Source organism: Struthio camelus, chromosome 5 (genome assembly GCF_040807025.1).
Source record: "Struthio camelus isolate bStrCam1 chromosome 5, bStrCam1.hap1, whole genome shotgun sequence".
In the NCBI taxonomy this organism is placed as follows: Eukaryota; Metazoa; Chordata; class Aves; order Struthioniformes; family Struthionidae; genus Struthio; species Struthio camelus.
The window spans coordinates 23,644,513-23,672,210 of record NC_090946.1 but is presented as its reverse complement, the minus strand read 5'-3'; the positions used below and the strand labels follow the sequence as shown (position 1 = coordinate 23,672,210).

Genomic DNA, 27,698 nt, shown 5'->3' with positions numbered 1-27,698 from the left:
GCAGAGACAGATTTCTTGAGTGACACCCATAAAGTGCAGCAATGGATTTTATTGCAAGTGTACGGTCCAGTTCAGGTAGCAGTAAAGCCTAGGTTTCCATGAGAACTCTGGTAATCCGGGACGCTCTTCCGTCCCATTGGCTGCCACCGGCATTATTGGGTGAATAACTGCTTTTATGGATTTGTTTCTCGCAGTGGCTGGAGGTCAGCTCTGTCCTGCTGCACACCTCTCCCCAGAAGGCAGGGAAACCAAAAGCTTGGGCGCTGCACTGCACAGAGGCGCTAGCTTGTCCAGCAGGTGGGGAATCCAGCAGAGCGATCAAAAATCCTCAAGAGCTGGAACCGCAAAAGAAAATCTCGTCCTGCACATCGGCACTGCCTGCAAGGTGAGCTCCTGCCACGGTTGTGGTGGCACCGTGACAGGCATGGCAATAGATGATACAAGGCACTAGGAAACCAGGGGGATGCCGGGTGGGACCAACCTCCTGCTTTGCTGCAAGTAAACTAAACTCCCATCTCACTCCTCACAGTAGCAGCAACAAAACTTGCATTCACAAGCAAGTTTTTTGGTTGTGTGGGTTTTTTTTTTTTAGTGGAAAATTTTTCTGATCAATGCGTGGTAAGTTACAGATACGGATAAATCCTAAAAGATGGTACGGTGCAGATTAAATAGTCTGGTGAAAGAATTTAGGCATGGGGTTATATTAAGGATTCATCACAGACGAATAACAGTTCAGACTTTATGCGGTATAGGTTAGGTCTGATTCCTAAAGTTGTAATTTGTGCATATGATCCCTCCTCTCCCTTAAGCCCCATTAAGTATACATTGTAGTAAATTGCGTTACGTTTGTAATACAGTTGACTGACCCCTAGTGTTTAATGGAATTTCTTGTAACAGAAGTGTTTGAGCTGCAGTGGGATGATGGATAGCTAGTCAAACTTCAGGACAGCTTGTGAGATGCATCAAACGTGAAGTCAAAATGTGTGCACGTGTCAGGGAGAAATAGTCTCTAGCAATACAAATAGTTCCCTATTGCCATATAAATTAGTATGCTGCAAGAGAATTAATCAATAGGTTTATTCCAGGGATTATTCTAGGGCTGAAGGGCAAGCTGATCATCAGCAGAAGAATATCGGTGCTGCCAGAAACAGAGCTGCAAACAGCATAGAAATTTGAGAAAATGCATTCAGTGATGTATTTGTAGTGGATTTAAATATTTGTAAAACTGCAGAATGAATTAATTATATTCCCACTGCTTATAGTATAAGGAAATCCGAGAAGATAATATTTTCCACTGATGATGATGATAATAAATGTGATCTAGATCAAGTAGTTAAAAATCGTTTCAGCCAAAATTCCATAAAAATTGGCAAATAAAGTATGGGCAGTTTTTGTTGAAAACTGGCGAGAAAGTGAATTGAAGGAGTGTTGCTGGAAGTCTGTATGTTGCACTCTATTTCTAATGCTACTGGGAAAAGCCAGGAGGCATCTAAAATGAGGAAACACTACAGGGAACTGAAATGACTATTCTCTTCTTTGTCCTCTGCTCGTTTTGCTCAGTGCAGCTCCCGTCAAGGCTTTCAGGAGCCGTGTGCCAGCCACCTTGTACTGGCACCAGAAGGGACGGGTGCTTTGGCCACCCCCTGGCCAAGGGCTGCCAGCGGAGGAGTTCTGGCCTTTCCCATAGGCCGGACTGGTGGGCTGCTGGCCCCAGAGCTTTGAATGCCTCCAGCCTTGCAACCCCCCCACCACCACCACCACCACCACCACCACCACAGGGAAATACCTCCCTGATGGGTCTGTTGGCACTTTCAGTGTGGGGAGACAAAACCTCTCAGATTCTCTCAGAAACATGTCAAAGTTCTTGCTATTTCCAAAACAAAGTGGGTTTTTTTTTTCCATCTAATAGGGTATCTTTGCTACTTTTGTTTCAATTTGGGAATACAAGTCCTTCAGAGGAGGGAAGCTTTCAAACGTGTTCTGACGTTCTGTACCTATTTATTTATATGTGTACATAAAATGAAGATATCTCTAAGAGCATACGTTTAGAGATGAGACTGAAGCGAAATCTGTCTTGCCCGTTTTAAGCCTCAGGTTGTCCCTGTCCCTTTTCAGCTGGCAGACATGCAGACAGAGCCAGCTGCAGAGATAAGTCAGCCTCTCTGCAAACAGAACAATTAAAACCTCCTGAGCTGAACTCCCGCAGACGTCCAGCACTTTTGATCCAGATCTAAATTTCATGGCACAAGCCCATTTCTAGCACTAGTGCAGATAGCTAAACCACTACAGCAATCATGGCTCAGCACTAGAAAATGGAAGAAGTGAGTCACATGAGGAAGATGAAAGCCAGCACTAAGTGCTATGATTATTCTATCAAAATGACTGCTATAAACACATCTTTAAAAAAAATCCTTAGCTAAACAGTACCATCAGGTGATACTAACTGGTGACACTTTCTAATCTGGGATTGTGAACTGACTGGTTTATGTATGCTTTGTAACAAACTGTCAGGAATAGATAGGTAGCTGTACTTGCCAGGCTTGAGACTTGCTGAGACACACTAGCAGTGGAAAAAGACTAGTGGCATGCTGATGAGTTGTTAAGCAAAATCATTTGTGCAAGCGCTGCCGTGGAAACCAAGCAGGAGTCTACTTGTGTTTGTCCTTAGGGTGGGTGCTGTCATGGGCTGGCTCAAGGACAAAGCCTTGCCAGCACCCAAGGAAAGGGCAGAAGCAGTGCAGTGGGAGGGATAGCACGGGAAGGCCGCCCACTGGGCCCCGGATGGCGCCTGCCCGGCCCCGCAATCACTGCCTCTGCTAGAGACTGAGAGAGCAGAAAGGGCAAAGAGCTCCGCTTTGACGTGCCGTTGTGGACAAGGAGCATGGAGACCAGACCCCTAACGCTGCTGACTTGCTCCTTACCTGAGCTTAGCAGGAGCTGGTGCCAAACGTTATTATGTAATCTTAACAAATTCTCTATTGCCTGAGCAGGAGACTAACCTGTAACCCTAGGGGGGAGTTTGTAACTCTATTTCCTGTACCTGTGTTAGCAGCAACCAGAGGTTTATTGCAGCCTGTAAAACCTGGCCAGAAGTCAAGAGTAAATTTTTGGGACCTTGACTGGGATTGTATCTGTATCGTCATTTGGGATGGTAGTTTGAAACTTGCTTGTGTGTCTCTACGCAAACTGCGTTTTCATTACTTGAGCTGCAGTGTAGCTCTAAGAGGCAAAGTTGCACTTGGATTAATGGAAGTGAGCGTGCAGCGATTTGGTTCTACTTCCGTGGCTCACCCAATTTTAACTACGTGGGAACGAAATCCAAAAGTCCTGTTCTTTTAGCCCCCTTTGATGAAGCCTACTGTTTTGTTGTGTTTGGTTTCTTTTGCCAGTACTGCAGGTGCTGACTTCAGCAGCTCTTGTCCTGCGCTTCTGCAAGGGTCACGGTATTCCGGAGCTCTGTGCGGTCTGAATTCAGAGAGACTGTCTCACTCGTTCAGAGAATACAAGAGCAGGAAAGGAAGGAGAGGTTTTTGTCATGCAAGTGATTTTCTTCACGATAACAGGAGAATTAGACCCTAACGAGTCCCTTTAAAATGACAAGATGAAGTAAGATACCTGTGTCCCACCCTTCTTGGGTGTTCTTGGCTCCACTGTCCTTGACCTGAGTAATTTCAGTACTATTTGTTCTGAGTAATTTTGGTTTTGCTCCTGCATGTCCCTGTGAATAAGAAACAATGTTTCTATTGGCAGCAGTTAGTTCTCCATCCACCCATGTCTCCTAAAGTACGGTAAAAGCAGTGAATGAGCGCTCAGCTTTTGACCTTTTAAGCATCATGTGCGTGTGTATTTTGTCACCCAAGTGGATTTGGAGCAACATTTCTTCCTTTAAATGATCATGCTTCCATGCTAATGGAAGAAGTTGGTTGTCGTGGGTTTAGACTTTGAAGGTATATCAGAATTTGGATTTAGAAGTTCAGTTGATGCCACTTGTAAATCAAGATCCAAGTTCTGTAACTTGAGTACTGACTGTATGAAATCACTGGGAACTCTGCCATGCCTGTAAGGGCGTTATGAATCCATACTCATAATTTCCCAGGTTTGGGATTCAGCGTTTCTAGTTGAACCAACTTTGAGTAGGGAGAGGCAGGTTACTAATATGGTTCAGCTCTCTAGGGATGTTTTTTTCTTTGCATGTTCACATTTCTGGGAATTCCATGTTGCAGAGCTTTGGAAGCAAAAGTCTTCTCAGGCTTAAGAAAGCAAGAAGGGTTCTTGCAGGTTCATGAGAGGCATCTCTTTGGCCTTCATATGCTCTTGGCTGTAACCTTCAAGCCTTCTGGGAAGTGAGTGAGAGTCTAGTCTTTCACACGTAGCGTCATAGTGCCTGCCAATTTTAAAGTTACGTTGTTTAAAAAGTTTAAAGCACTTTCTGTTTGAGAAGAATGACTCTCCCAAGAAGTATGTCTGCTGCAAATGAGAAGCCCGTTAGCTGCTCCAAAGCTCGGTGGAGGTTTCCTGCTGGGTCTGTAAGCACAACCTATCGTGTTTTGCGTTACGGAAGGGTATCTTTGTTGGGTTCAGATTTCACAACTTTTTGTCCTTTGCAGAGACTGTAATCCCTTGTCCTCTGTCTGAAATGTTGACTCAGTAGATTTATAACATCTAATGGTGTCAGTAGTTGCAAAAGGTAGAAGTTGTCACTTAGTGTCAGTATAGACACATTGGATGAGGCTGTGGGATGTGTAGCTTATTTTTGTTCTGCATTCCTACAGAGCTGTGGTTTTTATCTAAGACTACGGCAAGAGGTTGTCCTTCCAGAACCAACCTCAAAACCTGCTCGTGCATCTCCTGCACTATTCCCTTACCGCCTGGAAAATACAGGATAGTGCTACAGCTGTTCAGGGGGATGCACAGCCCTGTGGTAACAGGGGTGCGCGGTGCCTAAAGGCCCTTCCTAATCTGCATGACAGGGTACCTGCCCTACGGCGTTCTCGGCTCCGAGGTCTGTCCGGCTTTTCCTAGATGGCACTCTCGCAGTCTGTGCTAGAATACTGCTTTCTGATTGTATGACTGTTGCAGGGTAATTATCCTCTGATGAGAGATTCTTGCTTTTGCTGTGTACAGGCCATAGAGTAGTATTACTCTGGGGCACCCGAACAGAAAAATGATGATGCTATTTGCAAGTGAAATGGAGTGAGGCTGGAGTGCTTGTCCTGTGTCTGTATGTTCATCTGGATCTCGCATCCCTTTCCCCCTTTCCCCGCTTAAAAGCAAGCGCCGATATTAGAGAAAAGAAACCTCTGAACTTTTTGTCAAGGTTGCATAGTGGTTACATGATTTAAAAAAAAAAAAAAAAAAAAGGAATGTATATCCTTGAGCAAACCCTGGCTTACTTGACCTGTTGAAATCTCAGGGCTTGTGGATCCCATGAGAATTAGAGAAACTGTGAAGTGGAGTTTGGAATTTTTACTGTGTGCCCGTGTTATTTTGGTTGGAGGCTCCCTTCACAGCTCTGCTGCTTTTATGTGACCTTACACAAATCCCTAAGCTCCTCTGTTCTTCAGTCTTCTGCTCAGTGAAATAGGGAAAATCTTGATAAATCCCTGCCTTAGAGGGTTAACACGCAGCTTGTTTGCACTGTGTTGTATGATCCCCTGATGAAAGGTGTCATGTAGGTTCTGATAATCCAGCGTGCTCATACTGAAAAGCACGCAGTCTGAATAGTTAGACAAGCTTTCTTCTCACTTGCAGAGAAGACAAGTCTTTCAACATGTTTTGTTTTCAGATTTTGATCTTTAACCTTGGTGCTTACAATGGTCGTAAGAGGGAGAGGGTTGGCAAGTGCATTACTGGTAGAGATTAACCAGACTGAAACCAGTGGAGCAGCTGGGGGGGATCCCAGCTCTTTCCTGTACAGAACACCTAGCCCAAGAGTAAAATCTGTGTCATGTCAACAAGGAAAGATCTGCCTCCACTTGGCAACAGGTCTGTAACACTAAACTTGTTTTCTTACTGTTCTTTCTCTCAGTACTGGTGATGTTTTCTTCACCTTTTTGTGTCCGCTTTCTTCTCTAGGAACAAGGAGGATCAGTGCTAGGTTTTCTTAACAACCTTGAGATGAGGGCCTAATGCTAAACGTTTGTCTTGTAACAGCACTGAAGGGTCCTCTTTTCCTTTCCTTGGGAGTGGGGAGATGATGATGTGGAGAAGTGTTAGGAGTTTGTTTCGTCTGTGACTCGCGAAGGTATGGAAACTACATGAAGCAGCCTGGGCATTTAGTTTCGTTTGCTCTGTCCTCTGGTTTCGTCATTTTGGAAATGTGCATAATGCACAAAGTATCTTGTTGCAACATCTTCCGATAAGACCAATAAAAAATTGGCTTTGTGACATGATTGTTCCAATTCCCTGTTGCCCATAATAATCCTTCTGAGTAAGCAATTTAAAGGTGTAAGTCCAAATTAAGATTTTCTTGATATCTCTTGTTGCCGTGGTGGCTTCTGTTTTAGAGAAGACTGTAGGACTTGGCCTGGCCTGCTTCTTGCAGAAGGTTAGAGTCTGCACTCCTGCAGCTTGGATGTTGGCACAATATTTTGAAAGAGGCTGGTTACCTTTGAAATGCAGCATAAACTGCTGCAGTTGTATTCTCCTCCTTGCCTCGCCTGAGGACAGGGATAGGGTGGAGGAGCGGGGGTCCGTACCGACGGTGCTAGCTCCTGGAGGCACTGAGAAATGTTTGCATTTACTACAGAGCATATTGTGATACGATTGTGATATATATTGTGACTGATTCCCACCTACACCCCCAAAATATTCCTATTCAGAGAGGTTCCGCATGTGCCTGCACCCTTTCCTAAATGAAGACCTTAATTTGTAAATGTGAAAAGGCGATAAAAATCTGAAAAGTTTAGCTTCTGCTGATGGTGCTGTGATAATAAACAAGTGACAGTTCTCACAATTAATGCCAGCTCACGACTAGTCTCTTTGAAACTAAAATAAGCGATTCCACAGCCTTGTGAGTGTGGCTATGAGGAAAGAGATTCCAAAATACTAAGTACTTGAGGGGATTAGTAAAAAAATGCAAGCGCTTTTCTTTCAGGTTAATAGCCTGTGTAGATGCTGTCATTCTGCCCTCAGGACCCTGTGGGTTGGCATCCAGGCTGTCTCTGAGCGTGTTCAGAGAAGTTAAAGTATTATTAATATGGGCCACGTTCCACTGATGTGCGGCTTCGAGGTGCTTAGGACGCCCTTGTTAAAATCTTGGCAGATCATCACAAGCATCTTCCATGCTTTTGGCCTGAGGGAGGTGTTCCTTCATGAGCTGCATTAGTCAGGAAAAAGAGGAAGGTTGCAAAACAAAGCCAAAGATCAAACTGTGAAAAAAATCTTTGGCCTTTCTAAACACGAGTCTGGTTCTGGGGCATGTCGTTGCAGGCACGTGCAAAACCACAGAAGCCATGAGGAAGGCGTAAGGCTTGCTGAGAAGGGAGCTCTCTGCGTGGTCTAACAAGTACTGACTCCTCCGTTAAAGACTTGCACTTTGTCAGGAAGTTTTCCAGCTCAAGTAGACTTCCTAGCAACGAGAGGAAGACCACTTTACTGAACTTAATGAACTTGCAGAGAATAGCTGAACTTTTTTACCATAAAAATCTTTTGATCGTGAATCTTGTTGGGCTTTGTGACCAACAGGAAAAACTTTAGATCGAAAAGAGGGTCATACGATGTCAAAGCCTGTTTCTCAGCTCCTGGCCTCCCCGGGGGCTGGCCAAGGGGCACCCTCTTTGGTCAGCCTCTCACAGCTACACCAAGAAGCATGAGATATGTTGAGTGCTAATCAATCTAGTAGATACCAGCTCTGCTTTCCCTTCAATAGGGGATGTTAATGGCTGGGAGAACGCATCAGGAATGTCCTGTGCACTCTCACCCAAGTTTCACCCCTTGTCCTTTAAGCAGAGGTTGCGTACAGCTGCATGGCCGTTCTCTGGAAGGGGAACAGACAGGCTAACAATTTGAAAAACATTGTAGAAAAAAGAGAATCGTTCTTATATGTATCTGGTGTGCATTTACTTTGAACAGGAATGCTGGAAGCTGGTTTAAATAAGTGAGCATGCCTTAAGTTCTTCTCTGTTTTGTTCTAAGTGTTTTAAACCTCAGTGCTTGGGTACAGACAGATAAGTCTGAAGAAAATTAATCACAGTATGTAGTTAGCTTTTTTCCCCCTAAAAGCTTGGAATCTGGTCATTTTTACATGATGTAAAATTTCACAATGTTGTCGGACTTGATGAAACAGCAGTAACTTCTGTGCAGCCGAGTTCCCCTCCGTTTCCCCATCATACTCTTGACAGGCAATTCCTGACCGCTGTAAAGAGTCCAGTGGTCCCTTGAGCAGTCACTGGTTCAGGCAGGATTGTAGGCTGAATATTGCTATGGTTTTTCTGCATAAACTTTCTGGTGAGCAAAGTAGCAGCTGCAAACTGACGGCCTGGTCCAGTATTGGTGATTGTCCTGCTTCGAGGAGGAGGCTGGACGAGGTAATATCCAGAGGTCTCTGCCAACCAGGGTTTCCGTGATGCTTTGTGGTAATTTGTGAAGGTGGTGCTGAGGGTCCGTAACTTCGAAAGCCTAGCGAGCAGGCAAACCACAGAAACAGACGGAATAATTACAATAGCATTAGGCCCGCACCACGCAGTGGTGTTGAGTGACGTTGGCAGTCGGGTTCACATGCCTGTACATCTGCTAGGTTTTGCCTGCGTCTGTATTAAGCTAGAAATGAAAGGATGCAGTTCTCCATGTACTGAGGCATCCAGCCTGCTTGAAATGTTCATAGCAGTTGAAGCCTCTCTGTTCAGAACAGGCCACAAAAATTACTCTGCTTTGGATAAGTGTTTCTGTTTGTATTTCAAAAGATGCCTTCAACTTATATTGCCTTCTGCAGGCTGTTAGGAAGAGTGAAGTGTCAGCGAAGGGGCTTCAAATAGTTGTTAAATGTTATAGGCACGCTGCTGTTGTATTTGTCATCTGATTCTGAAAACCCTGGCGTGGGTAGATTTAAAATAGGATACGTGTTCTGCTCTATTTGGTTACTCTGTGAACAGCTTATGAATCTGGTTGGCCTGCTGCAAATCTAGGAAGAATTCTTTGGATAAAAGAGGTAGTATCTTTTCTACTGTTTTGGCTAAAAACAAGTGAACTGTTGAAATACCCACTTTGAAAGGATATTGAGTGGCCAAATGTACCAAAATTTAAAGTGTGTGTTCAGGAGGGAGGGGGAGCGAAGAGAAGTCTGGAAACAATGCTGATGGTAGTCAAGAGAGAACATCCACCAGGATAAAGAGAAATTATTTGGGATTGTTATCAAACAGTTAATTATTTTTGGAAGGCTGTTAGGTGGGGAAAGATCAGTTCTGTGCTGCAGCTTACAGGACTTAAGAAGGGGGTGGCCAATCTCAGCAGCTCACTGCGTAGGGAAGAGAAACTACAAAAATTGCTCCAGGTCCCCTGGCTCTTTCTGAGGTACTGTGCAGGGGACTTGGTGGTTCAGCAAGGAAAGTCTGAAAAGCTCGATCATGGCACCCATTTTCTTCCCTGTGGGGCCCTCAGTTGGGTATAATACTATCCTTCCACCATGACCCCTGCGCCCCACTAACAAGAGCCCCGGCCAGGAGCTTTTCAAGCATGTCCTGCTGGCCCAGGCCAGGGTGCTCTTGCTGTGGCTCTGCCCCCTGGCAGTGGGCGTGAGAGCTGTCTTGCGTGGGACGTGGTGCTGTATTTGCGTCCTTGCAGCCAGCCGGAGAGAGCGCGTTGGTGGCAGCAGACAGTGTCCCAGTTGCAGCGCTGGCTGCAACCTACTGCTTTGGCAGTGGAGAAAGCCGCAGGCTGGCCAAGCCCGACAGAGTCAGGGGAACGTCTGACCACAGTGAGGGTGAACGAAGGTGTGCTGGCGTGGCAGGAGGGTCCGCTGCAAGGAGGAACAGTCCAACCAAGTTGGTCTCCCAGAAGAAATCTAGGGCAAATTTAGAATCAACTTTGTTCAGCGTCTGCCAAGGGCAGACCCAGGAGCCTCACTCTGTCCCATTGGAGCCTTGTTGAGATAATCAAATGGATATTCAAGGGTATGCTGGAGCATAACTGAGCCCAACAGCACACAGCTGTTTTACCATCTTAGAAAGTCCAGCTTTACTAACCAAGAGGAATTTTTGCTTGTTGATTTGTCTGATTTTCTTTGGAGAGGGATGGTCCTTTGGGTTCTCTGCTTTTTCACTCATCTGTTAAAAAGCCCCATTTTGGGACATCCCAATTCTTCCAGCCAAGAAGAGCTGGATTCTGCTCCTGGCTTGCTGAGAAACCGGTTGCTCAAGAGCAAAATGAAGCATTCCTGTCAGGAGTTGCATGCACAACATCCAGTGTGCTCCTGAGGTCAGAAAAATAGGTTTTAGGCTCAAAAAGAAATCCTCCGCCTGGTAGTGCATTACGTCAGTACGCAACTGGACTGTCCAATTTTGCATTCCATTATGAAACAGAGCAGCCAGGTGATATGTCCAGCAATATGCAAGTTTAATAAACTTCCTGTTAGACTTGCAGGCAGAATAAATAATTCCGTGATGTCTGCTTAACAAAGCCAAATTGCACACCTCTCTATATTACAATTAGGGCCGCTACAGTTAAGGGACTGTCAACATTTCCCATCTGGATGGATGGTTTAGCTGCTTTGCTTCACATCAGGGCTGACTTGGCGTTTGACTTGCCCAATGCTGCTGCAAGATTACTGTTTCTAACAACGATCATTTGCATCCACTGGCCATGTCATTCTTGAGGTTGAAAAAGGAGAGTGTTATGCAGCATTGTAGTAGAAGGAGAAGGACTCTTCAAACACGCAATTCTGCATATCCTTGGAGAGTAAGATGAAGCTTAGAGATAGACACAGTCTGAAGATGGCAAACATGCCTCCTTTCTTGCTGTTAGTTTTAAAAAGGTCCGTGGGATTGAACTATTACTCATTATTCCCTGTTCCCCCCCCGCCAGCTTTCCATTCCATACTGGACACACTGTGCTTCTATAGAAGGCAAACGTACTGCACTGTGTAATAAGATTTGATTGCAAACATTTAATTAACATTATCTGTTCAGAAACACTGCTTAAACAAAAGTTAACTTTTCTATGCCAAAGCTGAACAAAACTTGGAAATCAAAGGTTAGTTTTTGTTCCTCGGACCAGTGCTGTAGATTGATGTGCTGTTGATACAACCGCGTTCTCAGATTTCATGTATGGAAGTTTGTGATGGAGTAGTAACATCATTAATTTGGCCCATACTGACTCAGTTGCATACTAATATTTTGACCTTATACCCTAGGAAATATTCTTCCCGCTGCACAAACTTGGAAAGCGTGGCCGTCCCTGCAGTGTGAGCCACGTTTATGACAAACTTTCTGAAAGATAATATTTCACGTGTAAACACACGACTGTTGGTTCTTAACGCTTTCTGTATTATCAAAATGAGGTATGTGTCATCGTTGTCCTGTGATTTTTTTTTTTGTTTTAGTTTTCCTTTCTCCTTTTTTTTGTTTCCTAAGATCTATATTTATGAATGCACTGCAACTCCAGAGTGACAAAGACGTGAGCCCTATGTGCAGCTGACCTCACTTGGGCTGACAAAGTTTTGAACCTTGGACGCCGTAGCGCAAAGGAGAAGGACGCACATCCACAAAGGTATTTAAACCACCAACTCCTTGAATAACTGTGCCTCTAAGGCCCTGTAGTGGGCCCACCAGCCACCATTAAGTAGGGATGTGAACAAGCTGCTTGTCTGGTGCACACTGACTGACCCATGTAGTCTAACTCGGTAATCGTTGGCATGGAGTCTGATTAGTTATCTCGAGGAGGAGGAGGAAACTGGACTAAGAACGATGTTTTGTGAAAACACAATGCAAATTCCTAACCCAGTTTTCAGTCAGGAGAGCATGTTACTGTTTAACAATTGATACAGCTTCATGGAAGCTTATTTTCTGTGCCTTGAGGGGAACTCAGTTAAGTGAACTTCTGTTTTAAAACACTGTTCTTTCCTGTCACTGATGAAGCAATAACAATTACAGAACGCAGGATTTTCTGGGAGCATTGTTTGTTTGTTCTCATTGATACTACTTCTGCTGCCTCTTCTCAAATCGTATCAGTAACACTCTCTTGAGGTAGCCCACTAGAGACCTAGTTGATTTTGCTGGTGACTCCAGGCTAGTGTATACTTGTTGCCCATTAAGGCCGGAAGAAGGGTGTGCTCCGTACCTGCAGGTCTCAGCGCTGGAGGTGCTGTGGCACTACTGGACAGGGCCGTCCACAAGAGTAGCCGAGGGATGTGGCAGAAGAGCTTGTGCCATACTCTGTCTGTGGGCTGTCACTGACATCCAGATAAGCTGTCTTCTCTGCATAGAGAACTGCTGTCACTAGCCAGCCTAGAAATCCAAATGTTCCAAAGTGGTGCAAAAACGTTCTCTAGTCCTTGCCTTTCCACGCTCATCACAGCTCAGCCAATGCAGAGATTTGAATCTAACATGACAAGAAGTGTCAGAATTGGGGAATAAGTTTCTGTGAAGTAATTTCCTTGATGGGTTGCTGCCAGAAAGCTTGACCCTGCATTCCTCGGACACCCCAGATCAGATTCCCACAAACCGTGGTAAGAGGACTGTATGGGCAAGGAACGTGATATGAGCTTGTAATCTTTTCAGCTAGATAGAGCTATCTTAGCGCATGAGTGGGATGCTCTCAAGAGCCTGCTGAGCCAAAAGGACGACCCTTCCAGGACTGGAACCATGTATAGAATGCAGGATTTTAGTTCAGAGCACATTTTTATAGCTGACTTCTATAAATGTTAAATACCAGGCCAATTAAGTTTGACAGTGTTGACAGAGTCTTAATTAAATCAGTGAGAACAATATCAGTCTTGCATAACTCTGTTTCCATCACAAGCATCAGAAATTACAATTTTTTTTTTTTTTGTCCCTCATAAGAGATGAGGTTCTGACAGCTTGTTCCCGTTTCCAGAACTGCTGGTTCATTAACTTGTGTCCATAATTCGGAATTTTCTATTCTATTCCCCTCTCTCTTTGGTTCTCTGTTTTGCTTCCTTAGCGTTGACATTTTGGCTCATTCCCTGCAGTGCTATATTTTGGCAACAGAGTTCAAGTGTGCCTTTCCTGTAACCCTTCTCTCCCTGGATTTAATCAGAGAGGGTATAAACCTGCAGTCCTTCAGCAAGGATGGATCTTGCACAACAGTGACTGACTACCAAGAGCTTGTATTTGTTATGTTTGGCAGTTTTTATTTTATTTTTAGGACTTGAGTCCCTAAGGAAGACTGCCATTAAGAACAGTGGAAATTCTGCACGCAGGTAGACTGCTGAACCAGGGCCACTTCAGGATGTTAGCAATCCACATGCTCTTCTATGAAACAAGGTGCCAATTAATTACTGGGTATTTAAGAGTTGAAGGTGATGAAATGTCTGGTCTGACTGTCGGAGTCTCCTTTCACTTGTGTGATCATGCACGAGGGGGACTGCGGAGTGCCAGCCTTTGATTCGTACAGCAACACGAGGGCAGCCACACATGCAGGAGAGTCCAAGCAGGGGCAAAGTACTCTGGTTTCTGCACAGATGAGGGGCAGCGAGCGTAGGAAACGCTCATGTGCTTTCTGCAACTTCAGCCAGCCCCGCTCCTCCTTGTGAGACCGCCACGTTTAATGCCAGCTGTCCCTTCATGTCACTAGCAGGGACACTAGCCCTGCTGTGCCGGCAGGGAGGAGTGGATGGCTCGAAGCTGACTTCCTCTGGCTTGATGCCACCGGTGGGTCCCCATAGAAAAAGGAAATTCCCAGCTGCTCCTGAGGACAGCTTTAAGTCCTCTCTTCTTCTGCAATGGTGCAAAGGGGACTTAACCTGGACATGACATCTGGGACCTGGCCTGAAATCTCCTCTTCAACTCAAGAAATAGCTTGCCTGTGTCTCTTTCAACATTTTTGGCTGTCTCTGTTTTAAAGCTTTATGTAATTTCATGAAACTACTTGCAAATCCAGCACTGCAAAACAGATAAACAGGGGAGAGGAGCTGAGTGTGTATAGCAAGCTGGAATACAAGCAAAAGTATTTAAAGGCTGTGATCAGCTTGGTAGCACTCAGGGACCACCAGGGATGGTCATTAGGGTTGACTGTAATTCTGTATCTCTCGCTCGCTCGCTCGCTCGCTCTCGCTCGCTCGCTCGCTCACTTTCTTATCCCATTTACATCGTTGATCTCCTAGTTAATCATTCTCTGATGACTTAGTTTGAGCAAACATTCAGCTCTTCTCAGTAAATGTTGTTAGTATCTTCAGGGAACATGTGGATTGGGCCTTCAGGGTCTTGAAAGTGCCACTGTGTCCCAAAATCCCACTCTTTCTTAGGTTGCGGTTCATCTTGTTGTCTGTTCTCCATTTAGTGCCCTGCTGATTTGTGTTCAGAATCAGGCCACATGATGTGGAACACAAATAAAAGAGGTTTTGTGAAAGACCACTTGAAGATTGTAATGTGGTCTTATCTCTGGTTCCAGACTGTATCCTGAAATGACTCGTTCTTTCTCCTCCTCTTATTTCACAATGTAAGCATTTCACACAGGAGGTGACATCTTCCAGTGCTGTAGCATTTCATCTCCTGATGTCTTCACGTTTTCTTCCACTTTCTCATCGGGATGTGACGAACTTAATTGAACTGCACAATGCCTTTAAACGTACAGTCTCTAACAAAGACTAGCAAGGAAGTTTCTTGGCAGCTGGTCACTGGTTTGCCTTGGGCCCGTAACTTTGCTTGCCGCTCTCCACTGGGCTCTGAACCCATGCTTGTGTTTCAAGATCACTGCTCCAAGCATGATTATATCACAGTTTCCCTGTATGCTTTCAGAAGGATTTAATGTTGTATAATCTGCCCGTTATAACCACATTTCCGGACAATAGGAGGCTGTAAAATACAGTGCAACAAAGCGTGAGCAAATGCTGTTTCAGTTTTTTTCCCTGTCATAATGTTTTGGTTCTGATGAGCTAGTTCAGGAGCACACCAAAGAAAAAATGATGGGGTCATTGCTACGGCCGCAAATATAACCAGTCTTCTCCATCCCCGAGCAAAGATGACAAAGCTTCTAGCTGAGATAGGTGATGTTTTTCCATCAGAATCTGTTTGCCAAAGGAGCATAAGCTTGGTTGAGACCTCTTTAATCTAATCATGCAGAAAGACAGTTTTGACTGGACCAGCCCTAAAAAAGAATAAGTCCAGCGGATATCATCTTTTTTGTGGGATTCCAAGTAGATTTCTGCAGTTCAGTGTGTCTTGGAGGTATGAGGAAGTGATTTGTTGAGAGCAGAGGAAGCTTCTCACTCTCGTTGTCTTTTGTACGACCTGTTTTTGCACCAAAATACCAATCTACTGATTACTTTTGTAGCAGTGCACTTTGTTATGATTTAATTATTTCTTCTGTCAGAAGGAGCTCAGTACAGCGGTTAAAGCGTCGTTAGTAGCTAAAGGAGTCAAAACCCATTTCAAGTCTGAGTATAAGTTAGTTTGCCTCAGTTTCCTGTTCCGTTGAAGATACAGCTAATGTTTAAAGCATGGGGAAGTTGTGTTCCTTGAAAGACCGGTTCCTTTGAATTCCTGTAGACAAACCCCTTTAATATCCAGGTGGCATGCGTTAGCAAAATCCTGCAGCCACCCTGAGGGCGTGTTATTGCCACATAATTGCATGGGTCAGACTGGTCTTCTGCAAGACCAGGAAGGGTCTGAGCTTGTCTTGAGCTGTGCTCCTGGTTCCTAGAAATTCTCTTGCTAAAGGATAAGCAACGTGATGTAATCGTGGCTATCCACTGGGTATTTTGGATTAAATGAAATCCTGCTTGCGTACCATGGGAATGGTCATAAAATAAAAATTCCAGGCAGGCTGATCATAAAGGGAAACGCTCACCTAGATTTCAAGCTGGGGCATCCGGAGAAGAGCTATGCTGAAGTGAGAGGGCGTGCTTGTCTTGACTTGGGGGGGAAGCTCTTTAAGAGTGGCGAAGGCCCCATATTACAGGGAAATGTTTCTTCACTCGGTCAGTGCTAATTAATGGGAGGGTTTTCCAGTCAGTCTGCCCTTGGACTTGAAGGCGAGTTCATCAAGTCACCTGCTGGCTGGCAGGAGCAGTCCCTGGGGAAGGGCATCGTGGCAGCCCCTGATGCTGGATGAGGCTTTATAGCAGTGTGTCCTCAGTAACGTTTAAATTTAAATTTATCGTGCAGAGAGCAGAGCTGACCTTGAGTTTGCCGTGCGTGCCATCATTCAGGTACCAGGGTGGGAGAAACTTCTCCCCCTATTGAAGTCCTCTTTATGCTTCGCATTTAATGTAAACAGTATGTTTAGAAATGCGCTGTCTGTGGCAGATCTCGCTGACATCACAACTAAATTCTTTAAAATGAAATGTTTAGGGGGAAATCATGTGTCAGCTGCCTAGCACTGAAATGTATGGAATGGAATTAAGCAAACCTTTTCTTAATTAGAAAATGAAAATGGATTCTGAACTTTATCTACGGGTCACTTTGGGATGATTTCTAGACAGAAAAAATCTTGGCTTTCTGGCAGGACAGCTGTGAGGGAGTGTTCTGTTCATTAGAACACAATTTGTCCAAGAAAATACGTTCCAAGTCCTAATCAATTCAGATGAAAACTTACTGGACAGGGTTCAAGCAGGCCAGTGCTGGATTCTTATAAAGCCAAACCCACATGTCTCAGTGGGCAAGAGGCAAGATAATCTTAGCTTACAATGGAATGTTTCAATTTATACGGCTAAGACACTGACATAGGCACGGGGGTTGGTTCTTTTTGCTTTTTTTAACCAGAAACATGTGAAGAATTGCAAGTTTTAAAGCAAGAGAGGGAATGTCCCTTTAAGATGCAATCTCTCATGGTGAGAGGACCGCAGCCAGGTTCGTCCTCACTTCAGTATCTATAGAAAGATTTTTGGAAAAGGCCAGCTGCCAAAGCTCTAGAAACTTAGGTGTGCCTCCGCATTGCAGGTCTTTGGCATCACAGGCTGTTGCAGAGTTTTGTAATTCCCGGTTGTATAATGAATTTTTTTTAATGCACTGCATCGGTGGTGAAATTCAGCAGTTTGGAGAAGCCGTTGCAGTTAGCCCTTGGGAAGGTGACAGCATGCACACCAACCAACAATCGTCCCTTAAATGTGCGCTCTCTACAGTCACACATTGCTACCGAGCACAGAAAACCACAGGATCACCCCCCCACCCCCACCCCCCCCGCCAGCCTTCCTGGTGTTAATGGTAACTATGCCGGGGTTTGCTTTGCCATCGTTCGGTTAGTTTCTCCCTTATAGCAGCTAGCGTTTAAGGCTGCGAGAGGGAAGTCAGCTAACTTTCAAACTAAGGATTTGCTGATCCGTGTTAAAAATTCTCATAGGGATGAGACATAACCTGAGCAGTCTTTACCTGGGGAATATTTCATTTCTTGGCTTGAAAAGGTTTATCCACTTGCAGACTCTTAGCCAAGGCTAATCTCCTCTGCAAGCATCTATCAAGTGTGTTTTTAGCAGTAACTAACAACGTTTGGTAAAAAGCCATCAGCAACAAGTTGATCTCTGAGGTGCCAGTTTACATCCATCGCTATACTGGTGTGTTCTCCGCTCTCCTGCGTCTGTCACCGGTAAGTGACAGACGAGCCATTTCGCCAGCCTCTGTCAGTTCTCTCATGGCACTTGCAGGCCCCAGCCGACCTCAGAAAACTGCTTTTTCTTCCTAGATACAGCTGGCCTTGTCTCCAGAGCGCACACGCCGGGCTCCCGCCTAAGTTGCTCGCAAGCCCTCTCCAGTCCAAGGGCAAAGGGACCAAGTCAAGAATCTTCTTTTCCATCCGTGACTCTCAAGAGGCCGTGAAGCACCTTCTTTGCAGGTCTGCGCTCTCAGATGATGCGATACCTAGTGTGCTTCATGAGGGGTTTTGCAGCTTTGGCTTCTTGCTGTCCTCAGCTGTGTACCTGCAGCAATCCTGGACGTGACGTGAAGGAGGTTTTCCCAGGGTGACTGGGGCAGAATGTAACAGAGAAGGAGCATACAGTCCTGTTAGCAACTTGTTGTTAAGTGACAAGCCCTCCAGGCTCCTCGACTACTGTAAACGCCTGTGGTTTGTTGTCCCACAGCCTCTTCCTTCCTTCCCTCTCCACCTGCCAAATTAGCCACCTGAGACTCTGCTCGTTGCTCTTGTTTTCCCTGGCTCCTTTGACTTGTTTACTTAAAATCTGTTTCCCTTCCCTCCCCTTCTTTTGAATTTCTTTCACGAGGGTCTTATAAGGACACCTACTTTTCTCAAACTTTAATCAGAATTTCCTCTGATCTAACAGGCAGCTTTTTTTTTTTTCTTTTTTGGGGGGGGGGAGGAAATAAAAATGTAATCACTTCTTCAATGCCCCTCTCAGAAGTCCTTTCCTTATAGGAACGAATGTTTCTAAGGCTGCAAATTTAAAAGATTCAGTCTGTGCAAAGGAGGAGGGGCATTTCAGAGACAGCAGGATAGCCTGTTGCCCAAGGGAAAACAGCCTACATGTTGCTGAAACTGGCTGCATATTTTCATTTTCAAAAAGTGCTCAAGACTAAAACCACCTGTGAGAGAGTCTAGCCTCTACGGCTGATTTAGTAGGGCCTAGTGCAGAGCGTCCTGTCAAAAGGCACGCTTATTTTCACAAGGCAAATGAATCAGTTTTTATGTGGCAGGCCTACAGCTCGTTGGGATGAACTCATTAAAACTTTGTACAGCAAACTGCAAATAAGAGGTGCAATATTTCATGATTTAAACCCGGAGAATAGACAGGCGTCCTATGGAAAAGTGACTCATATTCTCTGTAGTACATTCTGTTCATTCCGTTACAATAAACACGAGTGTTTGTTTGCGGGGCCTATTAGGATCCAACTATAAACTTGATTGGGAGGACGAGTTCATGGGCCCGCTGCTGGGCTCGCCTGCAGCAGCCTTTTGGTCGCTGGCTTGTTCAACAGCAGCAGTTGTGTCAGGCTGCCATTCCAGGAGGAAACAAGGGCAGTTTCCTTGCGTCTTTCAAATCCGTCCCAAATTTCTATTAAAGACATCAAAGCTATGACTCTTAATACTTTCCATGCTTTTTAAGTGACTCATCTTTTAAAGAAGCAGCTGGGAAGTAAGGCACCACCAAGGTTCCTCACTTTCAGGGTTTGAGACTTTTAAAAATCTCATGCTCAAAATCAAATCAAAAAGCCACAAATCCACCTTCGGATAAAACTTTTCTCCATATTTTATATATTCACATGAATTTCTGTGCTACTGGTTTGCGTTGGTTTTACAAGCTGCAATGCCGGAAGAGAAGATAGGTCCTTAGTCTAGCTGTCTTTCTTCACAACCTTAGTGCAACGGAAGGTAAATTAGGTCATCAAATGTAATTATTGTCACCGTTGCTGGAAGCGGATTGCCGAGGGAACAACTTGTAAATAGGTTAATGGATGGCTGCATCTGGAGCTACTATTGAAATAAGGGATTCTCTGCTGGAAACAAAGAGATTTTTTGGGAAGGAAGTTTCTATTCAGCCAAAAAAGCATTTTGGAAACCTGACTCCTACCCATTTGTAAGAATGGGCAAGGTCTCCAAATTTTTAAATGCTTGCTGCATTTCTAATGACTGTGGATGTGGTGGGAGGGTTTGCTGCTGACTTCAGTGGGAAGAGAGCTGGAGATTAGCCATGGGTTAGAAACTTGCTGGGTTATAGCTGCAGTCAGTTCTGTTGAAGAATGTTTCATTTATTTCCATAGAATTACTTGCTTATTACAATTATTTTTCTAATGCAGAGCTCCAGGAAGTGAGGTTATTATACTGCAGTGGCTGAAAGGAAGGGCTGAGGTGGCTGGATGTGCCATGTGTATATGTATGTGTATATTACATATCTATATATTTGATATATATTCTGAGTATCCAGGATCTGGCTCTGACAGGTAGGTATTCCCCACACCTGGGATTCATGAAGCAGTATATTTAAGGCTGCCTCTTCAACTTTTTTTTTTTTTTTTTGGTCCCCCATCTTATATAGATGCGTCAGAGGGGCAGTGGCATATGGTCGCAGACTCTCTCCAGTGCAAGATGGAGCATACATTGGAAAGCTGTGAATTGACAGCCTGAAAACTGCTGGTAAAATTGTCGCTCTTCAGACAGAACCTATTTTGGGGCACCCAAACAGGAAATAAGCAGTCTTTCCTTTTTCTTAGCTTAATGTTTTGTCAGCAGTGGAGTGGTTCAGGTTCTACAGATCACATCATGGCAAATATCTGGTGGTAGTTTTGGAGGGTGCTTTCTGTCCCTGATAATCGTCTTTTAAAATAAATTCCTCTGAAAGGTATCCAGTTGCTAAGGTGCATTCCTCTTTTTAAGTCCCGTGTTGCAGGTGTTTTTCAGTGGTAAAGGAAACCCTGCACTGTCCCTCCTCAAAGTCATCTCGTGCCGTTTTTGCTGAACTGCAGAAATGCTGTAAGAGTAGTTTCAGATGCTTTCTGGCCACAGGTGCCTAGACTAGCTGGCCTCAAGAGCAAGCCAGGCTTCAGGTTCACAAGACCTCTCCCGTCACAAAGAAAAGCGGCAAGCGGAAGCTCTCCTGGCTCACCTACAGCGTCTCAGCTTACTGCTGTGAGTTGTGTGTCTTTTCTGCTGGCATTTCCTAACTGTACATGGGGTGGTTAATAAGCCTGTTCTTTTTTTAATCTTGGGATGTTCACAGTTATTCACAAGAAATAAAATACACAGAGTAGCACGATTAACTATGCACTGGAGAAAAACAGCAAGTCTAGTACTTCAACAAAAGCCAAAGTCTCTCTCTGGATTCCCTGGCAAGTATGAACGGCTGGTGTAGTTATTTTTCTAGATAAAACACAGGAGGTTTATCTGATAACGCAGCCTGGAATCTTGTAACGCCTCCTGCACGCACGCACGCGCGCGCACGTGCTTGCAGATGGAAACTCCACTTTTAACAAGTAGAGAATGACTTGATTTTTGTTATTTATCCCTCAAATTTCCCTAACGGCAACTGTCTCGCTTCTGTAGTGGAAATTGTGACCCTGTGGTCCCCGCCTAAATTTTTTTTTTTTTTTTTTTTTTTTTGGTTACGGTCTCCCCTTCTTGGGGAGAAGGATGCTGTATGTGTGTGGATGCTTAAACCAAAGCGCTGGATGTTGGAAGCTGCATGTTCTGGTCTTTGCCTTGCTGACTCTGTCAGTGGGGTATTGGCAAGCAAGGCAGTTTGGTATGCGTTGCTCCAGGGAACGCATGTGCAAACGTGATATGATACATGTGGGTGCAGGAGTGTCTCCTTGGGAACTCTGTTGTTTGATTTGCTGGCAATATCATTCCTGTGAATAAACGTTTAGTTGCTTATCACCCCAGTTTACTTAGCCATAAAAGGGAAATAGTTGAACTTCCCAGAGAACGCAAACCTGAATTTTTAATTATTCAAAGTTCTTCTGTATGCTTGAGCAGAGCATGAGCTGGAAATCTGTGAGGCTGCGTGTCAATCGATCTGTGGTTGAAGTGACAGGGGAGCCCCTTTCCTTTCCCTAAGACATCGTTGTATTGGTCTAGCTATGTGTTGTGTGGCAAGACTGTGCCTCGTCCTTGGTACGCGGAGTAGTAGGATCAGACCGCTGCAACCCCTTTCCGTTTGCAGACCCAGTTTTTGCTTTCTGTGAAGTCTGTCCTGCTGGGGGTACTGGGTTAGCTGCTGGAGCTAGGAGGATGTCTGTGGTGTGCTCTGTTCCTCATGAAGCGCAGAAAGCGGTGTCCAGTGGCCCTGGACTCCACTGTCAGGCCAAGCAGTGTTGCAGGTGTGCCTGTGTTGCGTTTAAACGGGGAAAAAACTTCTGACTGGCCTTAAGCTGGCATGAGAGGAGGAAGGCTGTAGCACGCTTCGGGATTTGGACCCGGTCCTGAGGCCTGGGTCTCGGCATGGCAGTCGTGAGTCACGTAACGAATAGCAAGGTCAGTCAGCTCACCCCCTGCATCTTGGTAATGGGCCCTGATGCTTCACTGTCTGCTCCTGGGAGGCTGTGACATGTGAGTTTACACTGGCTGCCCCAGCTCGGGGAGGTCAAACAAATTGAATTACTCTTCAAATTAGCTGGATGTGGCTTTGATCGCTGTCCATTGGAGACCTTGTGTGTTTTAGCTGGAAAAACGCACGCCACATTCCAGCCACCTTCTGCAGCCAGGAGAGCAGTGATGCCACTGGCAAACGTGTGTGCTCGCTGCATGTTATTTAGCTTGAAAGTTATCGCTGGAGCGTGTCCTCTATCTAGAATGATCTTGGCTTCACTGTGCCTATCTATTACAGATGTTAATTCTTAACTATTATCTTTACAAGTTCCAGCAGAATAGTAAACTGCACTAAGGAGGGGATATGTTCAATTTGAGCAATGAGATTACTATGCTCTGAATAAAGCCACTTTTATTAATAATTACCTCTCTGCCGTGACTTTAAATTCAAACAGCTGGGGAGCCTCTGCTCTTTATTAATTTTCTTGGATCCTTTGGCATTAAGCCCTCAATTCCTGTGATGTAATGGTATAAAAAGTTGGCTCCCGCCTTAGCTTCCACCCACAAGTTCTAAATTTGGAGCATGGCAAATTTTTGCAGATTCCAGAGACAGGCTATGCTCAAGACGTGCTGATGCCTTCAGTCTCATCCCATTGCACCAAACAACAAGATTGTGTGCTTTTTATAACTGGGATCATAAATATGACTCAGATGCACATGTTGTCTATGTAAGCACTTGGGGTTGGCTATCACTTTATGGCACTGGGAAGAGGCCAAGCCAAATAAAAATTGTTTTGAGTAAATATTACATTTCTAGAGCATGAATAACTTTTCTCTTCAGCCAGCGTGTCACTAATGGGAATAAGGAAGAAGACAGGGTGGGGGGAAAGCAGTAACTAAATCATCCCACTAAATGCAGACAGTCTGCAGCAAGACCTGTTGTTTCGACTCGTCTAGGGTGCAATATCCCAGATAATTCTTAACAGGTCTCAGCAAGGCTACAAGTAATGGAAATAAAAATAGCTGTATAGTTCAGATCTCTGAGTCCTGATGCACGGCTGTCCCTTGGGTGGGATCTCTGCTAGTGGTATGTAAAACAGGCAGCCGAAGAACCAAGTGTCCTTCTCTTCCCCCACTCCCAAATGTACGGCGGCTGGAGCACATAGATTGCTCCATGGAGATGAGCGTAACCACTCACGTGCTAAGCATGTGCATGTGTCTAGTCGGGATCTGGGCCAAAAGGAAGGATCAGTTTTTCATCCTGTGACTTTGGGACCCCAGGGGGTGTCTGCATCGCAGAGCACACGCAGCTTTGCGCGGCTGTACCAGACGTGAACCAGCTCACTGGGGCCCTTTGGGGCAGTGAGATGTCACCCTGCCGCCAGCCCGGTCATCGAGGCTGCCGGCTCCGCTCCAGCCCTGCTAGGGAGCTGTTGAGCCTCAGCGTCCCCTCAGTACCAGCCACCCCCTGCCCTTGAGGAGCGTTGGGAGGCTCAGTGAGCTCAGCTTATGAAATGCTTCATCTGCCTGAAATGCGAAGGGGTGAGAGTAATACTTTTTTTTTCTAAGCACCAACACAGGAGAAAAGAAATAATACTAATGTATGCCAAAAAGGGGTAGGAAATTAGCAGAAAACCCTTCCCTCGTAACAGGCTAAAACTTGGAAGAGTCTTTTGAGTCTCCCCAAATATAACATCCAGATAGAAGTGATGGGATGAAAGTCTAGCTTTGAAAATCATCAGAGGCTTTCCCGTTTGCCTAATGGGCATGTAATTCTCAGCATTGTGCATTCCTGGGTGTTGCACTTGTGAGCTTTTGAACATCAAATGAGTGCTTTCCTAAGTATTGCTGTATTCCCTTCTTTTATAGGCTTCTCTGGCATAGTGGAAAGAAAACTTGGCTTTAAAAGAAGAGTTCAAACAGGAAGCAGTGACATTCCAGAGAGATTTCCGAGTCAAACAGGAGAGCAACGGGCTTCTCAAAAATATGTGTTTCAGAGATTTCCTAAAACAATCGGTTACAGAGTTAGAGCACGTTTAGTAGGGAGAGGTCGAAAGAACTCAGTGTTCTCGCGCCTCAGCCATCCCTATCAGAAGAATTTGAGGAGCTTCTCTGCACTGCGGGCTGGAATACAGCTCGCAGATAAAACCTTTCAAGTCCTGAGAGGCCTGCAATAACAGTGACAGTCTTGACGTCAGCAAACACGCATCTCCAGGGACTAGTGCTGAGAAATGAGTGCCTGTTTGCCCAGCCCAGGCAGCTTCGACTGTGTTTCCAGAATCTGGGCAATAAGTCTTTTTTCCATGCCTTACAAGCTGCCAGTGGTCCTTTTCTGCCAGGACAGCAGCCCGAGAAGTGTACAAGGGACTGGCTCCTTCCCCTTTGTAATGCATTTTACAATGCAGAGGCGCTTCTGTAACGCAAGAAAGTGTTTTTACATACTAGAGCTTCTAAATTGCTACAACAGTTGGCGAAACCTAAATTACCTTTAGCAGAAAGGAAGGACCAGTGAAAGTGACATTGTGAGTTGCAGAATTAACAAAAGCGGGAGCTGAAAATCAGCCTTTTTAGACTAAAAACATACTCAGGGGCTCCTGATGTATTTGCAGGCTTAACACACATGCTTGAGCCTTCAGCAAGTGATTTGCACCCACCTGCAAGTCGTGTTGCTCTGAGTCAAGCTGCAAAAATGGTGTGCAGAGATAGAGGGTCCAGGTCTGTCACGTTTAGAGGTACCCAGGATGGTTTGTGCCCCTCATCTGCCGGAGAGGGGATAACTTAACCTGGGGTTGCTTCATTAACCCAAATTGGAGGCGAGTAAGGAGGGTTTGGCTCAGAGTGCAGGGCGACTTTGTGACTACTGCTGTGATTTTTCTTGATGCTTTGGGTCTTAACAACATGGTGATTTAGCGCCAGTTAATTAGAATTAAGGGCTGTTTCAATTTGCGGTTGTTACCAAACAGCTCATAGGAGGTTTGCCTCCATAGCCAGGGATTAGAGAAGTAACCATAAAGGAGCCTGAGCTCCCTCTGTCAGCAGCTGGCAGGGGATGGCGCAGGGGGCAGGCGCAGCTGGGGGGCTCCAGGCGCTGAGAGGATTGCGCAGTCAGAGGCCGCACGAAGCAATGTGTGCCTCGTGGAGAGCTGGTCATGGTATCCCTTGAAGAGTGAGCCCTCCTTTTAGGGACAACAGAGTATTTTGCAGACATTCATTAGCCTCAGTGCTGTTCTATTGATCAGTATCAGTCACGCTTCATCAGCAGACGAGCGAGGCGTAAGGAGGTTAAGGGACCTGACGAAGGTGAGAGCAAGTCAACTTGTTTGGAATTTTGTAGCTCTGAAATATCATCTTTCTAAAACAGGAAACCCTCTCAGGAGTAGTAGGTTTTCATTAAAACAACAGTTCAAACCTGTCGATCTTGATATATCAGGAAAAAGAGGAATGTAGAAAATGTGAGAGTTAGCTTAATCTCTCTTAAACTAAACCACCAGGTTCACGTTCCTAGGGAGAAACAAATACCCTGCAGGCATCATGGTGGCTTTGATTTATTTTTGGAGGTTGAAAACTTCCCCCTTTTGGTTGCTAAACTAAGACAGAACAAGGATTTTGTGGGCCGACACGACGTTTCTGGGAAAAAAAGGTCCAGCCTCACTTCTCAGGAGTTGATAACACAAGCAGTTGTGAGCTGAAGTAATGGAATGCAATATTAGCCTTCCCTCCATTTCAAAATTGGATTAAGGTTCGTAAGTTGTTTAGGGAAAATGTTACCCAGTAGAGTAACTGTCTGACGCTCCGAGTAAAATTGAGCCTTCAGACTTATGGGTGCAGACCCTGTTTTCAGTCACCGGAGTAAGCCGAGGTAACTGGTGTACCCAGAGCGAACAAGGGGGTGAGGTGCATTGCTGCTGCCCAGCCGTTGCAATTAGGTCAGTCCCCCATGCTGCGATGACTTCGGTGTGCTGATACCCTTCTCATTCATAAGATAGCTGGTCTTGGCTCTCTTTACTTTTCTGTGGTAAGACAAGTCATCAGAACCGTATTAAAAGGTTTTAGTTAAGTGTTGCTTGTGCTTTCCTTGCACATAAATCGTTTTTCCTTATGCATTACTGGGGAGTTTTACTGCACAGGCCTGAATAGTATAGCTCAAAGCATGCTACTGACTCAGCTGAAAAAAAAACTGACGTTGTACTGCATTTGTGTGAATCTGCCTTTCAAAACATGATCTGCAGATGTGCTTAGGTAGAAGCCTACAAAAGACAGGCTTTACTTTTGAAAGCTGTTTTCCGAAGCGCCTGTGCTGGAGGGCTGTGCGGCGGTGTCTGCCTGCCATCTGGCGTCCAGCGCGAGCGGCGGCTGCGGCTGCGGCAGGGAAGGGACGCCGGCGAAGCATTCCTGATGTCACCCTGGCCCTGACGGCAGTGCTGGTGAAATGGCAACCTCTGGTCTGCAGCCAAGCCATGAGTAAATCCTGCCCAGACGCCCAAGGCCCCCCGCCACGGTATCTCCCGCATTCCTGCGGCGGAGCTGGTATTTCTCATTGTTCTCCTGCTCTCTCGGGGAGCAGCTGCAAATACTTTGCTGGCCTGCCGGGGCAGGAGCTGGCCGATTCCTGTGCAGCGGGTCCTGATCATTAGCCGGGGGCCTTGGAAAAATCGTGTCGCTCTTCTAGCGCTTCTTTGGCATATGGGGAGTCAGGGCTGATCAGGAGGGGCAAAACAAAAATGAAAAAAGAACAGGAAAGAGGGGGAGGAGTAGTGCCTGTACAGCCCTGTTAGCCTGGCAGCGGTGCACGCGTGGTGCGTGCCTGGTGAGCGCCGTGCCTGGGGCTCACTGCCGCGTTCTCTGGTAACACAGCGGTGCTGGCTTCTTGCCAGAGTACGTCGAATTTGCTCGGTAATTAATGCCTGCTAACTGGGTGCGCTGTCAGCTTGCTCGCATCTAGTAGCAGTGGGATTGAATGGCCAGAGTCCCGGTGAGTGGAGGGAAATGGCAGCAGAGGCGCCTTCTTAGGCGAGAGGGACTGGCGCAGCTCTCTGCGGAGCGAGGGCAGACGCGCTAAGGAGCAGCCCTGCCTGGCCATGGCTTTTAGCACCCGCTGTGGCTTCCTTTTTTCCTTTAATGAGCTGATTCTTGTACCACTCCCATGCCCTGTGCTGGCCCTTGGTTGCTCCTTCCCTTGGAAAAGTGATTTCAAGGAATACATGCTCTGGATTTTTGCTGGCCAGCAGGGAGGGTATCTCACCCTGAGATGGCCTGAGAATAGCTGCTGGTTTGGTGCTTGCCGTGTGTAAGGGTGACAGTGAAGGAGCCCTGGGGAAACTGCTGCAAACCCAGAAAGAAAGGCGGCACCAATACCAGCATGCAGAGCGCCTGTCAGGCACGTTTCTTTTGCAAGAGGGACCATGCATGGCTGTGCGGAGCCCAGCAGCCAGTGATTCATGCCCGGCTGCCTCCTGTTCCCACATCTGCAAAAAACAGGAACAGAGCAAGTATGGAGATGCTCTGGTTTTGGGACTTATCAGGTAGTCTGAGACACACAACAGGCAGAAACAATCTCTCCGGGCTGTCTCTGAAGCTGCTCTCTGTTACCCGGGGGAAGGCTGTTACAA

At 45.7% G+C, this 27,698-nt stretch overlaps 1 long non-coding RNA gene across 6 annotated transcripts in view; it reads left to right on the top strand.

Moving 5' to 3' along the window:
- The window catches only part of LOC138067440 (uncharacterized), a 41,153-nt gene extending 15,009 nt beyond the window's left edge, over window positions 1-26,144 (top strand). For 2 of the 6 annotated variants that reach the window (XR_011141376.1, XR_011141375.1), the window contains exons 2-8: window positions 195-385; window positions 11,568-11,703; window positions 17,794-17,943; window positions 19,863-20,006; window positions 20,102-20,199; window positions 20,440-20,691; window positions 23,959-26,144. This is a non-coding gene — a long non-coding RNA (uncharacterized lncRNA). Of the gene's footprint in view, window positions 1-194; window positions 386-5,861; window positions 5,986-11,567; window positions 11,704-17,793; window positions 17,944-19,862; window positions 20,007-20,101; window positions 20,407-20,439; window positions 20,692-23,958 lie in introns of those variants that run through there. The other 4 variants (XR_011141377.1, XR_011141378.1, XR_011141379.1 and 1 more) reach the window with 4 other exon arrangements.
- The last annotated feature ends 1,554 nt before the right edge of the window (window positions 26,145-27,698 follow it).